Raw genomic sequence first — 15,669 nt, 5'->3', positions numbered from 1 at the left:
GCTCACAACAGTCGCATAGTTTTCTTGGAGGGAAAGAGAGAGAGGGGAAATCATTTGACTCTTCCACACTGGAGATGGATACACTGAGGACAGAGAAGGTGTAACTCACCTCTATCTCCTCCAGAAAATCCCATGGGGTATTCATTTTTAGTGGAGCAATGAGGCAGGAAAATCAGCTACAGAGACTTTATTCAAGAAACGAGAGAGTCACTTTCCCAGATAACTATTTCAAAGTTGTCTTTCCTTTCATTTTGAACTACTGGCTTTGCTTTTCCACTGATACCAACCTTGTACTTGCCCTTGAAGCAAAAGGCTACTTGGGGATTTGCTTCTAAAGGACTTACCTTAAACCTCATGTTGGCCAATTTGTAGCTGTAAAACAGCATCCACCAAATTTAGAAGCTCCCTATTAAATTCATTATAATCATGCAGTCCTCAGACTAGGCTAAAACTATTGGCTCAAGACCTTGAGTACACTACACAACAGCTACTTGCAACTGCAAGCTTTCGGTTTTCCTCATCAGCCATCCTCAGATTTATTCCAACAAAAGCAACTTAGATATCCTCGGATTTTAAAGAATCAGGCAGTCACAGCATGGTTTCATGAGGAATTTTGCATTTCAGTTTTTGCATTACTAAAACTGCTATTGTTGCAAGAAGAAGAGACAGGTATTTTTGAGTAAACTTAATGCCTTCTTACACTCAGAATTTCTTGATCCAAGAAATCTGATCCTGATCTCAAGCTGAGAAATCTCAGCTTCTGAGTTTGAGAGCACATTCCAAAGCAGAGCTGCAAATATGAATACTCCTAAACAGGCTGAGGAGACTGCATGGCCCCCTGTAAAGCAACGTGGATGAAAAAAAAAAAAATTTGTTAACACCACATGGAATAGCTCTGTGGTCCAGGCACGGACATAGAACCGTGGGGTTTTGATAGCAGTTTCTTCAGATGTCACTCTCTCCTGTAACAGGACATGTCCATCATATTGCAGACACTAACCCAAGCAAGGCATATGCTTAAATGGATTACTTGGTCCAAGAGGATGTCTATAATACCCCAAACAACTCACAGACATGCCCTTTAGAAATTCAGAAGGCTTTAAGTGTTGCAATTCCTGTTCAACAGGAAAGAGAAATGTATGCACCCTAGAACAAAAGCACCATACAACCAGGCTAAATCCCTGCACTGTAGCACTGCAAGTCCTACCTAACAGCAGAGGAGGCCTGCAAAGTCAAACTCACCGAACCTTCCATTTTAGGCCAGTGTGACTCACACTACATTTCCATACGCGCTCTCAGCTGCTCAAACAGGAAAAAAAAAAAAAAAAAACCAACCCCAGAAAAACCCACCTCCCCCCCCAAAAGCTGCTTCAAGCACACACTGCACTCATGTTCGTAACAACGACCTAGTTGAAGGCAAGGTCCAGCAAGTACACACACCCCACTGCGGCTGGCGGGCAGCACGGCGCCCCCCAGCCCGCTCGCTGCTGCGGGGCTGGGCGACGGGCAGCGCAGGGCGCTGCTGCTCCGGGAGCGGGGCCCGGCCGGGGAGACCACCCTGCGGCCCGAGCCCGTGCCGTGGGGAGGGCAGCGCTGGCTCCGAACAATGCCCTGCCAGCCGGAGCTGCCGCAGCGCGGGGGGAGGCCGGGGGCAGCCGCCTGCGCTCTCCTGGAGCCTTTGTGCAAGGGGAAGACAAGCCGGCTCCGCGGGACGCTGACCCCGCCGCGGGGCGGAAGGGAAAACCCCCCCGAGTCAGCCTGAGGGGATCGGCGCCGGGACTGCCCCGTCGGCACCCGCCGCCCCTCGCCCGGCCCCGCAGGTGACAGCACCCGCGCAGGCCGCCGCAGCCCCGCGGTGAAGGGCCGGGGAGCGGCGGTGGCTGCGGCAGGGCCCGGCGCAGCTAGCCCACCTCAGCGGCGGCGGCCGGGCAGGTTGCGGCCGGCGCGTCCCTGACAGCCTCCGGCCCTGCGCCGGCCCCTCAGCGCGGCCGGGCCCGCGGCCTCATCCTCGCCCCCCACTCCCGGGCACCGGCAGCGGCACCCCGGAGACCCGCTCACCTCCCGGCGGCGGCAGCTACAACGACCACGGCTGTACGCGGCTCCCCCGGCGCCGCCCTATTTAAGCCGAGCACGGCGGGAGCGGCGTGTGCGTGTGCCGAGCCCGCCTCCTCCGCTCGCGCCGCCCGGCGGGCGTTAGGGCCCGGGCCTGCCCCGCCGCCGCGCCCCCCGCCCCTCGCCCCGCCTCTTTCCCGTCCCCGCAGGACCGGCCGCTGGCCTGCGGGGGGGCCGGGGCCGGCACCGCGCCGCGGGACACCGCTGAGGCGTGTCGGCCTGCCGGTGCAGCGGTAACTCGTGCGGAACCGCGGGGAGGGCAGTGGAAATAACGTACGTGCGGGCACAAAGGCTGGGGGAAGCAGAGGGGAGTGAGGAGAGCGTGGGTGCTGCTAGGTGCGCCGCTGCGCACCTTACAGATCGAGCTGACAGCTGGCGGGGATGTTGTTCTTACGGCTTCGCAAAAGACATCTGCATCCCGTATAGCTAGGCTACAAGGGCCCGTGTTTCAGTGCGAAAGCGTTGGAAGGGGACAGTGACCTTGTCGCAATCCAGGGAGTCATCTGTTCACCTCGTTCATGAGGGGGCTGTGGGTCTGAGGTGCTCCCCGGTAAAGCGGAGGCAGTCGAGGCTTCGTCAGCCGCCTCTGATGGGTAACTGGCTTTAATTTGGCTGAGTGCTTCTGCAGTCCGTTCGACCTGTAAAATCATCAACTGCATCTCAAAGTCCCACTGTGTTGCAGGCTCTGCATTGCCACAGTTTTCTTGTGTTTCGTGGGTATTATTTGGATGTATTTAAGCGTGTGGGGAGGATAAGGCCATACACATTCATATATATATATCTAAAAAAATAAAATACTTTGTAAATTATTGGACGTACTTCTATTTTACATAAAGGGAACCACCATTCCCTGAAGCTTCAGTTTATACTGGAGTATACCAGGCATAGGACGTCCTGCAAAATAGAGTTTTTAATAGATGAACAAGCCTATATTCACTTTATAGCACAAAGGAAACGAGCACTTGTGAAGCTGCTGGTAGCCCGCACTTAACTGAACTTGGATTCTCACTGTGGAGTGGCTCTGAAATGAAAAATAAAATCCTTTCTCGGGAAAGGAAGTGGAAGTGGAGAATCCAGGAGTGCATCTGACTGACTGCAGCTGCTGATGGACATGGAGTCCATGGCACCTCTAGAGCCTGCCTGGGTAAAGCCCCAGAGCACTGTGAGCGTGGACTTCAGCTGCTCTGCCATGGTTGGCCTCTGCTGGTTTGTTCCTATTGCACCACACTTTGTGCTCACGTAGACACAGCCAGACTCTGCCAAGTGGCTTTTGCACTGTGTCCAGGGTTTTGGATGAAGGAATCAAGTGATGTAGAAATACACTGTCTCAGGCACTGGTGACTTCATGTTTTGTGCCAAATGCACCTAGGTTCCATCTGCCAAATAGCAAAATCTATTATGATTTTATCTACTATGCTAATTAATCCTTCATTATCATGTCTTTCTCCATATCTAGGTTTCTAAAGGACATAGACCACATGTTTTAGCCTTTTTCCAGAGAAACTTCGGTGAACTGATTTTCTCTTTTCTCACTGGAAAGAGGGTTTCTAAAAAGTCTCTCTTTTGTACTTACTTTTTCATGAATCCTGTCATCAAAACAAGATTGCGAAAGTTCCAGTGATGCAATATTTAAATAGGCATCTCACTAATGCCAGGGATCACCTCTCTACTCCTACTTAACACTCACAAGATTGTACATCCACAGACTACATTACTCTCTGAAATTGGCTTTTTTCCCAGCTGATCAGAAAAGAGAGGGACCTGTTCTCAACCAAACGATGTAGAAAAACATACGTAGGCAACACGGAAGTAGGATTGGTACTTAAACAAAATCTACAATGTCAGTATTGGACTGTCTTACACAGGGAGCTAAGGAAGCTGGGGCTCCTGTGGATCAGTGGGGGCTAGGACCCTTTATCAACTACATACACATTAATTATATATGAGATGTCATCAACTCTATCTGTGGACAGGGCACACAGGCTCTAAACCCATTTCATCAGGGAAATCTGCTCTCAGATAAACCAAGTCAGTAAATAAAGGGATCCAAAAGGAGATTCTTGCTTTCTTGTTTAAAAAGAATTCCCTGTATTCCAGTCTATGCTCCTTGCCTCTTTGTCCTGGGCATCATTGGTAAGGGTCTGCTTCCGTCATCTTTCCTCCTCAAAATAGGTGCTTATACACACCAATGAGACCCGCCCTGCCCCAAAGCTTTCCTTTCTTGAGGCTGAACAATCCCAGCTTGCTAAGCCTTGCCTTGTATGACAAAAGCTTCGGTCCCACAGTCCCTTAACCTTATTCATGGCCCTTCAGTATGTCCATGCTCTCTACAGTATGTCCATGTCCCTCTTGTATGGGGGAGCCCAGACTGGACATAGCATTCCAGGTGTGGCCTTCCCATTGCTGAGGAGAGGGGAAGGATCATCTTTGCTTGACTGTCTGCACATGAGGGTGGACCACTACTGAGCTTGGAGAAGATGATCCTTAAAAATCAAACAGCTTTCTTGGACCCCTCTTCTCTCCAGGACCATTATCTTAACAGGGCAATTATCCTCTAAATAGATTACCCAAAAGAGAGGTCTTCCGTTCCAGCAATGTATGGATATTATAGACTTTTCAGCCTTAGTATTTGCTTTTCCTAATATTATTGATATCAAAGAACTATTCTTATATACCTGTATTTGCTGTCATTGACAAAGTAAATTAAGCATCTGCCAGAAAAAAAATGTCTCTTAGCTGTGTTCTTTTTATTTTGATTTACAGGGCATGCACATCACTCTACTGAATTGGGTTATCCCAAGTATATCATTTTTATAAAAAGCAGACTGCCCAGCCTTCTACCATACTGTATCTGCATCTGCTAACACTTGTGTGGAATCTCAAGAGAAGAAAAACAAAGAAATGTTATGTAAATAAGCACTTCAAAATGTCTAGCATACATTGCAATTAAAAAACATGAGCTACTGGGTGCATGGAGCAGGCATAGTTACTGATGTAGTGTCAACCCTCTTCCTAGTGGGAAATGAAATAATGCTCATTTTGCATTTGTAACTGTTTCATACACTCAACAAATTGAATGTAAGTCCTGATAGGAAATGCTAGGGAGCAGTAAGACGGAGCCCAGCCCTAGGCAAGTTGAGGTGACAAGTCAGGGCTGGGGTCCATGTGGAGACCCAGTGGGGAACAGCAGGAGCCAGCACCAGGACTGGAGACAAGGCTGGGACACATGTCTAGGGCCCATCCAGGAGACAGGGCTGGAAATAAGCTACCTGAATTGTCCTTCCAGGGTCCATCCGGGAAAAACAAAACAGGAATCTGGGAAAGCAGGGGACAGGGCTGGGTATGGCATAGCACAGGCTTGAGTTTAAGTGGATCTCCTGGACCACTGGGCAGGGGCATGGGTGGGGGTCCTAGTTGCTCAGGGCCATTAAGGTCTACAGGTGTCCTCAGGGCCCTGGCAGCAACACTAGTGTGCCCCACTTTCACATAAATATATATGGCATGTGTCTGGCTGCGTGTCACCTGGGGTATCCATAGAATCATAAATCAGTTTGGGTTGGAAGGTACCTTTAAAGGTCATCTAGTCCACCTCCCTGCCATGGGCAGGGACATCTTCAAGTAGATTAAGTTGCTCAGAGCCCCATCCAGCCTGGCCTTGAATGTTTCCAGGGATGGGGAATCTACCACCTCTCCTGGCAACTTGTTCCAGTGTTTCACCACCCTCATTGTAAAAACTTGCTTCCTTCTATCTAGTCTAAATCTCCATCTTTTAGTTTAAAACCATTACCCCTTGTCACGCTTCTTTTGATGCAGCCCAGGATACAGTTGACTTTCTGGGCTGTGAGAACACATATTCCTACCACACATTGAAAGACAGTGGTGACATGAGGACTTAAGTTACTTTGAGCTTATATGACTGCTAGAGCTGGAACAAAAAGGTACTGTGTGAAGAAAAGACTAGAATAAGATATCATAGGCTTGCAACAGATGAACTCATTGTTGAGGACACCTGAATCTGATTATTTCTATGCCATTTTTTTCTAGGACTATGTTATTATACAGGTATATTTTTACTTAAGAAACAGCACATCATATTGGGCACAACAAAAAATATCCCAAAACTAAGAGCTGAGCAGAAGCAAGAAACTCTGTCCTAAGTCAGAGAGAAAAATATATTTGGAGAGATTCCTGAAGACCACAGTCATCTGTCTTCCCTACACACGAATAACGCAAACTCATACTGATGTCATGAATGAGCTGTGCTGGCAGGGCTCTGAAAAAAGGTCTGCGCAGAGCCAGCCTAAACCATGGCTTGTTCACACTCATGATGTTACCTTAAATAGTTCTCCAGCTTAGAAAGACAGAAATAAGGAAGTCATGAATGTAGTAAGTTCCATGAAATACAGGCCTTCTGAACATCGAGATACCTAACCAGCAAAATAAAATGTTTACAAAATCCTCTGTTTAAAAACACAGAAAAGAAAAAATTGCAAAACTTCTATTGCATACCGGAAAAGAGACATGGTACATATATATACACACATCGATACACAAATACATAGAGGTATTTTTCAGAAGAAATAGAAACAAAATATTTTTTGTTTCAAAATAGAAACAAAGCCAACTTGAAAAGCAACTACATGTTTTTAAACATGTAATGACTTCATTGGGTTTTGAAGATTTTGTGGGGTTTTTTTAAATACAGGAAGGATTTTTCAGCTATTCCTGCTATTCCTTCCACTTTCTGTTGCTGTCTGTTTATCAAATATTTCTCCTTCTCCTGCTCCTACCCCCTTAAGGGTAAATATGCAGTTTATTGTTTGGGATCTTCTGATGGCCAGCAGCTGTATGAACTGACAAGTCCCTGTTTAGTTCACACTCAGCACATAGGAACTGCTCTTCCCACAGCACTGGGGTGTCAGTTTGAACCCCAGAAGATAGGAAGGAGAGAAGTTCTATGGAAATAGTATTCTGTCTAGTGAAATGAAAACAACCTGGCTGTAACTGATTCAGCTTGCTTGTGTCAGGCTAACAAAAGTGTTATTTCCTCAAATGGCAAGGTACCTGTGTAATGACATGGAACGGGAAAAGCCAGCATAAAATGGCAACAGATTAAATTGTGCTTAAGCCAGTTCTTTTCCTTCCAGTCATTTTTCTTTCTCTGAACTTTGGTTCACAGGCTGCGTTTCCCCCACTCTCTCCTCCAAGCTATACAAGTTTACTAGCAAGTTTACTACTTGCTTCATCCAAACAATCAACATAAAGCATTTCAAATTTGAGAGTTATTTCAGTAAAACCACAGACGTAAGAAGGATATTCTGCTGGTTGTTTCTGCCAGAGGAATACAAACAAGCCAACTTCACTTTTCCTCTTGTAAAATATTTTCCCCAATCACTGTTCCTCTGTATGTTTATCTTTTTGAGGGTCAAAGGCATTACACAGAAAAGATAAAGTTTACATGCTTTACTTCTAACATCTACTTGAGATAGAAGCTGCAATATCTAAAGCTATACTACAGAAACACATGAACCGACAACAATGTTCCATCTGCTTAACTGAATATTAAGTAAAATATTACACAGAAATCATTAGAGCAAGAAAGCTCAGAAGTTAAATATTTATTATGTTTAAACTCCAACTAAAAAACAAAGTATCTGTGTCGAAAAAATAAAATACCATCTCTTCTGCTGGAACATTCTGCTGGAATACGGTCTTTTCTGGCTGACAAAGGGAGTAAGTTGTTGTATTTGGTAGAGTTTACAGTTCACCAGCACACCTTTAACACAAAACTGAACAGCAGAGTGCTGAGTAGTGCCAGACTGTATTATATTGAATGCCCCTCACCAGCAATGACCTCCAAATTCACATCTTCACATACCCACAACTTGCAAGTATTTCTAGGAAGTACTGGTGCACAAGCACAAGTTCAGCCCCTGGAGCAGGCCAGATGCCATGGCAAGGAACATCTGCTTCTAAAGGATATCTCAAGTTAAGCCTACTCACCTCCCCAAACCTGACAGCTAAAAATCATGCTCCACCACTGCAAGGATTTGTTTGGGCTCCTCCAACTCAGTGTTAGTGCCTACAGGGATCAGAAAGGGAACACAGAAAGAATTACTGAGAACCAAGGCCTTTCCAAAAGGCAAAGAGGTTGTACATAGTGATTTTGATGCCCTGATTTTAAATTAGTGCCTAGTTCAAAAAAGCCTCAACAAACCTTATTTCTTATGAAACATGTCTGCATACTGGAACAGGTACATCAAATCTGTCATTTGCATTTTCGTATAACACCTATGTCGCAACGCTTAAACCATGTGTGTAAACAGAGCTCTGCTTTTGAAAGGGTGGCCTCACATCTCTTCTGCTCGAGCCCGTCACATGCCAAACAATGTTGAGCCTGCAGATGCCAGTTCAAGATGATGGGTGAGCAGGCCTTGGAGGTTATCATATACCTAGCTTCAACAGAGGGAGAAAATCCACAGGGTCCATCAATGTAAATCACCAAGCACTAAAAGATGCTGAAGCAGAGTCTTGTGGAAAAACCTTATGATTCCCATGAATGGCAAGCCCTACTCCAGTGCTTGGCTCCTGTGGGAAAGAGGGACTAAGTGCAGGAAGCTCAGGCTGGCAGCTGAGCTAGGAGTAGCTCAGGCTTTAGTTAATGCTCCTTCTTGGCTACAAAATGGAGGTTGCACACTCCTCCACGCTTTGGTGCAAGGCTGTATTTAGACAGGGCGAGAGCTAGATAGAGCCAACACACAGGTTAACGTTATTGGGAAGACGAGCCCTGGGAATATTTTTAATAAAAGGCTTGTAGGATGTGGATAAGATCAGCATGGCCAGCATACACCCCATTAAGGTATTCCACAACAAGGTACGTCAGAAAACTACATCTTCATTTGGGATAAAAGCCAATCCAGGGATTAAAAGAACGACTTGTCAAGGCCCTTCATCATAAATCATCTGTATTGTCTCTGGAAACGGGTGGAAACAATTCCAACCTCCGCACTGCCATGGATGGCAGTGATTCACCGAGTTGTTGCTGCAAAGGAAACAAATAGGTTTGGCTTGTGAATAACAAACCTTCCTATGCAAACTTGCATTTATAGGAAATAAACGTGAAAAACAGGCTTAATATGCCTCTCCTTGGTAAAACAGTGTTAATAAGTGGAAAATAAGCATCGTTTGCCCATGTCTGTGTCATCAGGAACTACCACTGATCAAAGTACATGTTGAGCATATATCCAGTTGTCTACACAAAATAGCTACAAGGTATTGGCACTGTTTCCCTGCCTGTGAGCACCGGCCGGCATGTGCTCTGCCATCGTGCACGGACCCAAGTAAGCTTTAGAGTTGGGACAATGAGTAGTTCTTGGACATGCAGTTTCCCTATCCCATTCCTGAACAGCACAAGCTGGTCAAGCCATTGCTTCTGACCTGGTGCTTGTCTAGCCTGTCCCACTGCCATACTCATGACACCTACCACCCCTACTGCCCACCGTGGAGACCTTATTTATTATACCCCCAATCTTCCCTGCCTCAAGCCGTGGCCTGCCATCAGTGCCGCCCTGCATTGCCTCACACAGCACTGCAGCCCAGCTGGAGCAGGGGGATCCATGGCACAGGATGCAGGAGCCTCTCCCCCATACAGGAGTGCATTTGTCCTTACACTGCCCTTCCCTAGCCGGTGTTCAAGCTCTTGCCCAGAGGCACATGCGGACGTTGCTTGAGGTTGCTTCTTTTCTCCTGCCCTACAAAGGACAGGAAGTGGCACATCAGTGGTCACTATTGAGGAGTGACTCAGTGGAAAGACGACACTTTGAAAAGGGGCTCATGAACATGCCTAGGGATATTTTAATGGTTCAAGTGTATTCTCTACTTTCTTTTCTTATATTTTAAGATGCAAACCTCCTAGAATCAGCTAGTTTAGAGTCGCCTAGTTTAAAGTCAGCTGTTTAAAGTGATGGGTAGGCATTTATCTTTGGAAGGATATCTTTTACTATGCATCCTGGTAATGAAATTCCAATTTCTAATATAGAGATGGGCCTGGAGGAATATTTGAGTACTACCTCATGTGACAAACTGCTTAATAATTATTATTTGAAGTGCCTAGCTTTATTTTTATGTAACATTCATGGACACCAACATATTGGTACTTCAGAAAACTGATTTTCCAAAATCTCTGTCTAGAAATATCTATCAGCAACAAACTTTTACTAGACACAAAACCCTCTAATTCTCTCTATCTCAAAAATAACTGCATTAAGTTCCTTCCTTATATTTTCTTCTATGAAACAGTGGAACACTGGCAGAACCTATTCCAACGTTGTTTAACCTCTGTGTGATACAAACTTTATGACTACATCTCTTACGTATTTCTGAGGCTTCAATCTCTACCAGGTTAAGAGATCTGAGTCTCTTAATCGCTACCACAAATTTGAAATCTATAAAGTACACGAAGTATGATGGCGCTTACAGGATGTTACAGAGACAGGTTTCCCTGGCTGCAGGTACTGCACAGCCTGCCAGCAGACCAGGCAGACAAACACCGGCCAGTTCTAACGTGAGCAACATGTGAGCGACACATGAGCACCTCGAAATCCTAACCAGGTTCTCACCATAGTATGTTTTTCATTGCCTTTACGATACCTGATTTTGTTATAAACATCAGTAAGGATGATGGACCTTGCCTCTTTCAAACTCAAGATATCAACTAAGGATATCAACAGAACTAGAGCCTCCAGAATGGGCTAGTGAGTCCCGGATGCCACCAAACAACCCGGTACAATCATTGCTTCTCAGTGGCTAGGACCTGTTCTAAACAAAACCATAGCACCTTCAAAAACAAGTGAGCAGCCTGAATTTTGATATACAGGCAAAACACCCTGGAGGTTGGGTCACTATTTACATAATGACTTTTTTTTCCACAGGGCAAAAAGCATGGCAGCTGTCCTGGTTTCAGCTGGGATGGAGTTGATTTTCTTCCTAGTAGCTGGTGCAGTGCTGTGTTTCAGCTTTAGTCTAAGAACAACACTGATAACACACCGATGTTTTAGTTGTTGCTAAGTAGCACTTACCCAATCAAGGACTTTTCAGTCTCTCATGCTCTGCCAGTGAGCAGGGGCACAGGAAGCCGGGAGGAAGGAGAGACAGGACACCTGACCCAAACTAGCCAAAGGGGTATTCCATACCACAGCACGTCATGACCAGTATATAAACTGGGGGGAGTCACCCAGAAGGCCCAGATTGCTGCTTGGGTCGGGCTGGTTATTGGTCAGCAGGTGGTGGGCAATTGTATTGTGCATCACTTGTCTGTCTTGGATTTTATTCCTCTCTCTCTTCTTGTTTTCTCCTTCTCCATTTTCATTAGCATTACTATTATTAACTTTATTTAAATTATTAAACTGTTCTCCTCTCAACCCATGGGTTTTAACTTTTTTTTGATTCTCCTCCCCATCTCACTGGCAGGGAGGGAGTGAGCAGATGTCTGGTACTTAGTTGCTAGCTGGGGTTAAACCATGACAGCAGCATATGTATATTCTTCCTCACTGTCGAGAGAAGCAGAGTTAGAAGCTAAGAAATCAATAGATCGATACAACTGGTAAAAACAGCAGTGTTCTTAAGTTTAGACTTAAACTTCAAGTTTAATGTTAAATAAAAACTATTTAACTTGATGTCCTGATTTTGGCCAAATTTCAGTTTAGACTAGCTAAACTAAAAGGAATTATTTTACTTCAAGATATATAAATATTTTACAGTCTCTTTTCCTATTTGACTCCCCCATTCATTATTTGTATTTTGAAGTTAATCAATATTACAAAGACATTTAAAGAGAAATCATACAACCGATCAATTTGAAAGAGCGGTTTTAACCCACCCTCCCTGCAATAGCAGACAGCACTGCCTGGGCTGTCTGGTCATGATGCAGACCCTCGCAAGGCCAGCAGACAGGGGCTCTTAGCGTCGGTGACAACGTGTGAAGCCCAGGGCTCTGGTGCTGGTCACACGGATATTGTGTACTCTACAGCAGACTGCTCTGGCAGGTGCTTCCCTGCCCTCCTGGGCTGTGCTGGCTTCTCCTGGAGGGGCTGCTTCTGTGTGAAAAGGGCAACATGTGGCAATGCTCACCCAAAGGTCAGGAAGGAGTCCTTGAGCCAGGGAGCAGAGACTGCGCTCGCTTTCCCATCTCACCTGTGTGGCGGCAGGTACTGCTGTAGTTACACGTGTAGTCTGCATTATACAAGGACTTGCTGACAAAGCTTCAAGACCCCACACATTTAGGGCAGGTTTTTTCTGAGATGACCATGAAGAATGAGGACCCAGGGGGATTCGTGTGGAACACTGAGTCCATTTTGTTTTTTTAAAGCAAGATTAAAATAGACTTCTAGCTGAAATTACCAAGGGTTGAAACTTACGATTTGGCACAAATCATCGAGGAATGCAACAGATAGATAGCAGTTTGGCTTGACTGAATTAATGAGAAACTGAAAATTGACTAATAAACCCAGAGAAATAAGGTTTTGCTTACTTGTTTTTGTGCTTAGGTTATTAACTGCCCACCTAGAAGGTTAAATGCAGGTGCTGCTCTTTTCACTAAACCCATGGTGTCTTAAGAGCGAAACAAAAAGCTTCACAATTGCTTAGCAAATCTCAAATGTGGTAAAAAGTTCAGCTGTGTGGTACTTAGTTGCCAGCTGGGCTTAAACCATGACATTCCCTTCAGAGTTTGGTATTAAAAAGTTACAAATGTGCAGCTTGTGTAAGCCCTTTCATATGATAAGAGTGCAAATGCAAACTTCCCTCTGCTCTCTTCGACTAACACACCTTAACAGGCAATATGAAGCACAGGTAATCTTTAGGTAACAATTTATAGATTAGCTGGGAACAAATTAGAAAATTTAGAAATTGAAACTTAGCTGTTAACAAAAAATAAAGGGGAAAAAAATAATCCAAAACCTGGCAACCTTTCCAGAAAATGGGATAATATTTTTCCCCTCATTGGAAATAGCTTTATCCTCTGTAACGGCAGTGCTCCGCTCTGCCTTCAGCTGGGCCATGATCTCCTCAGCTGGGGCTGCAGGGCACCCTGGGGATGAGCATGTATGACCCCCATGTCCTGTACCCTTTTTGGAAAGAAAGCAGCGTTCCACCAGGTGCATCCTGTAGCACATCCTTCTTACTAAGCACGGGCTCATCTTGAACTGTCGGTGGTAAGTGCTGCAGCTTTGTAAAACTATGAGTTCATTCATTTTCGTTCAGTACACTCAATATTCTCTTTTTGCCTTCAAAGGCTTGTCAAATGCAACTTCCTCTCAACCGTTATCTACCCCACAAAGCACGGAAAAAAAACCCTTTTAAAAGCCCAGGCTATAAACCCTGGAGCAGCCAATTACAAACTAGGCTGAGTTATCAGAGATCTTGCTTTCACAGGGATGAAAAAACCTTTATCACATCCCCAGAAAGTGGTGGAGGGCATGGCTTTGCACTGTGCAGAAGATTTCCCTCTCATGAGAAGGAGGTCTGAGCTTACCTAGAATGCATCAGCATTCAGGAGCATCATGCAGTCATTCAGGACACAAAGTAAAAACTACATCATCCTAAACTTCAGGAAAATCTACCCAACTCTAAAGCATGGCAACAGGTGTTTCCTGAAATTTGTTATCGCCTACTGTAGCATAGGGTGCGAACCACGAGGACATTTCTGATGGGTTAATTTGATAAGAACTGTGGAATGGAAATACAAAGCAGGGGGAGGGGGAATGCAGACATCCTCTTCAACCTTTTTCAACCGACCCAAACAGGGCATATACAGCCATAGTCTCCTTATCACTACAGTAACTAATAAGCCAGCACTCAATTTTTAGCAGTCCTTTAGTGTGATTACATATGCACACAGGCCACATGTGAACACTGAGGACAGCTAATAGCCTCCTTCAACTTCTTTAGGAGTTGAAGAAAAACTTTCCTTTAGCTTCAACAGAATCTAGATTAGGATATTAATAATTCACAGCAGGTGCAGTGTACTGTCTATAAGATCTATTGCTGTTTAGTGAGTTTTTATCTACAGGAGGATAGCACTGGTTTTCCACACTTGTATCTACCCTTGGTACAATCAGATTTTAAATGCACATAGAACTTAAGAATGAGCATGTATTAAAATGAAAGTTCTCCAGCAAGTAAAAAATTCCCTTCAGCATCCATAAATGATTCCCACAGAGTTTTACAGTATGAAAACAAATGGGTCTGACCAAAGTGTCTCTGACAATTTGAAAACTTCAAGTATCCAAACTCATCATGATATCAAAAATAATTCTCAAGAAAGAACCATTACTGAGCTTTTACACTGATAGAGCATGTAATGCATTGGCAGAGCAGCAGCACCCTCCTGCCAAGAAGGAACTTTTCTGCAGGACATGCAAACACAAAAGGGCCTCCTCACCAAACTGGACTTGCAGAGCACCTCTGGTTAGAGAAAGAGCAGTCTAAATATTGGGAAGCAGGTAGTTTTTGGAGGGAGAGTCTTGGTTTTTACTCATTTGAGACCACAGCTGTAAAAGTAATTATCTTAATTATCATTAAGAACTAAAAACATGAAACAAATTCAAAGTGAAAGGTCAAAAATACTGTTTCAAACTCATAGGAAGCTACTTGTATCTTTCAGATAACAGTCCAATTTTAAGATTTGTATAATTATTTTTGTGCATTGAAATTCTTACAAATGAATCCCAGTCCAACAGAAACAAGTTAACTTTAGGTGCTGAGGGGCTCTCAGGTTAGTCTGACTCAGCCCTACTTCCACTGAAATTCAGGACAAGATTCCCCTGGCTTTTCATATGGTCAGGTCTGATAAAAAGGTCAGCTCCAATTTGCTTAATGTTTCCTCTTTCAACCAGCAACTCCAAATCCAGACCTAATTCCTTAATAAATTAAAATAAAACCCCAAACAACAAAACCCAGAAAGAGTTTGTTCCTTCTCAGACACCCTTGCTCTGTAAAATGTTCACTTGCTCCTTTTTTCAGCAACTCTCTGGCACAGAAGTGTTCCAGCTTCTCAGGGGAAAGTGTGGGGTTTTTTTAATAAAACCTTGTATTAGGATCCTTTTTTAGTTGCAAAGTGGGAAGAAAGCCAAGAGCGAGAAGATGTGCTCAGTAGGGAGAACCACGGGGGATTTGCAGCCCTGTTAAATTCCCCTTTCTTCCCCAGGAGCCACATTTTTGCCTTGCTTCCTTCCATGCAGAAAAACTGATTCTTTTCCAAAGCAAGCAAAGCAATGGATTTTATTTCAGTCCTTCAGGTTATAAAAAAACACTTGTTTGGGATAGGTTAGTCAGCATTAGTAATTCTCTTTCCTGTTTCCAAGTATTAGAAATAAGTCTAGACCTCATATGCTATATTTCAGGGTGGTTATGAAACATTCATTTTCAACATGATGCTATCTTGTAGACTTTCAGTTTCCTTTATCTGATTTAATTCATCCACAGTTTGTGTGCATCCATTTTAAGTAGACTTATCCAGAAAACTACATGTATTTAATAATATTAGACTTGCTACAAATT

The 15,669-nt window shown here is 44.6% G+C and overlaps 1 protein-coding gene across 1 annotated transcript in view; it reads right to left on the bottom strand.

Annotated features, from left to right (window-relative positions):
- ACSL1 (acyl-CoA synthetase long chain family member 1) overlaps nt 1–2,190 on the bottom strand; it is a 38,618-nt gene extending 36,428 nt beyond the window's left edge. Inside the window, exon 1 of the mRNA XM_030493134.1 lies at nt 2,059–2,190. The gene's annotated coding sequence lies outside the window, so the exon portion shown is untranslated. The remainder of the gene's footprint in view (nt 1–2,058) is intronic.
- Nucleotides 2,191–15,669: the final 13,479 nt, after the last annotated feature.

Source organism: Strigops habroptila, chromosome 7 (genome assembly GCF_004027225.2).
Source record: "Strigops habroptila isolate Jane chromosome 7, bStrHab1.2.pri, whole genome shotgun sequence".
Taxonomy (NCBI): domain Eukaryota; kingdom Metazoa; phylum Chordata; class Aves; order Psittaciformes; family Psittacidae; genus Strigops; species Strigops habroptila.
This window is presented reverse-complemented; position numbering and strand designations above follow the sequence as displayed.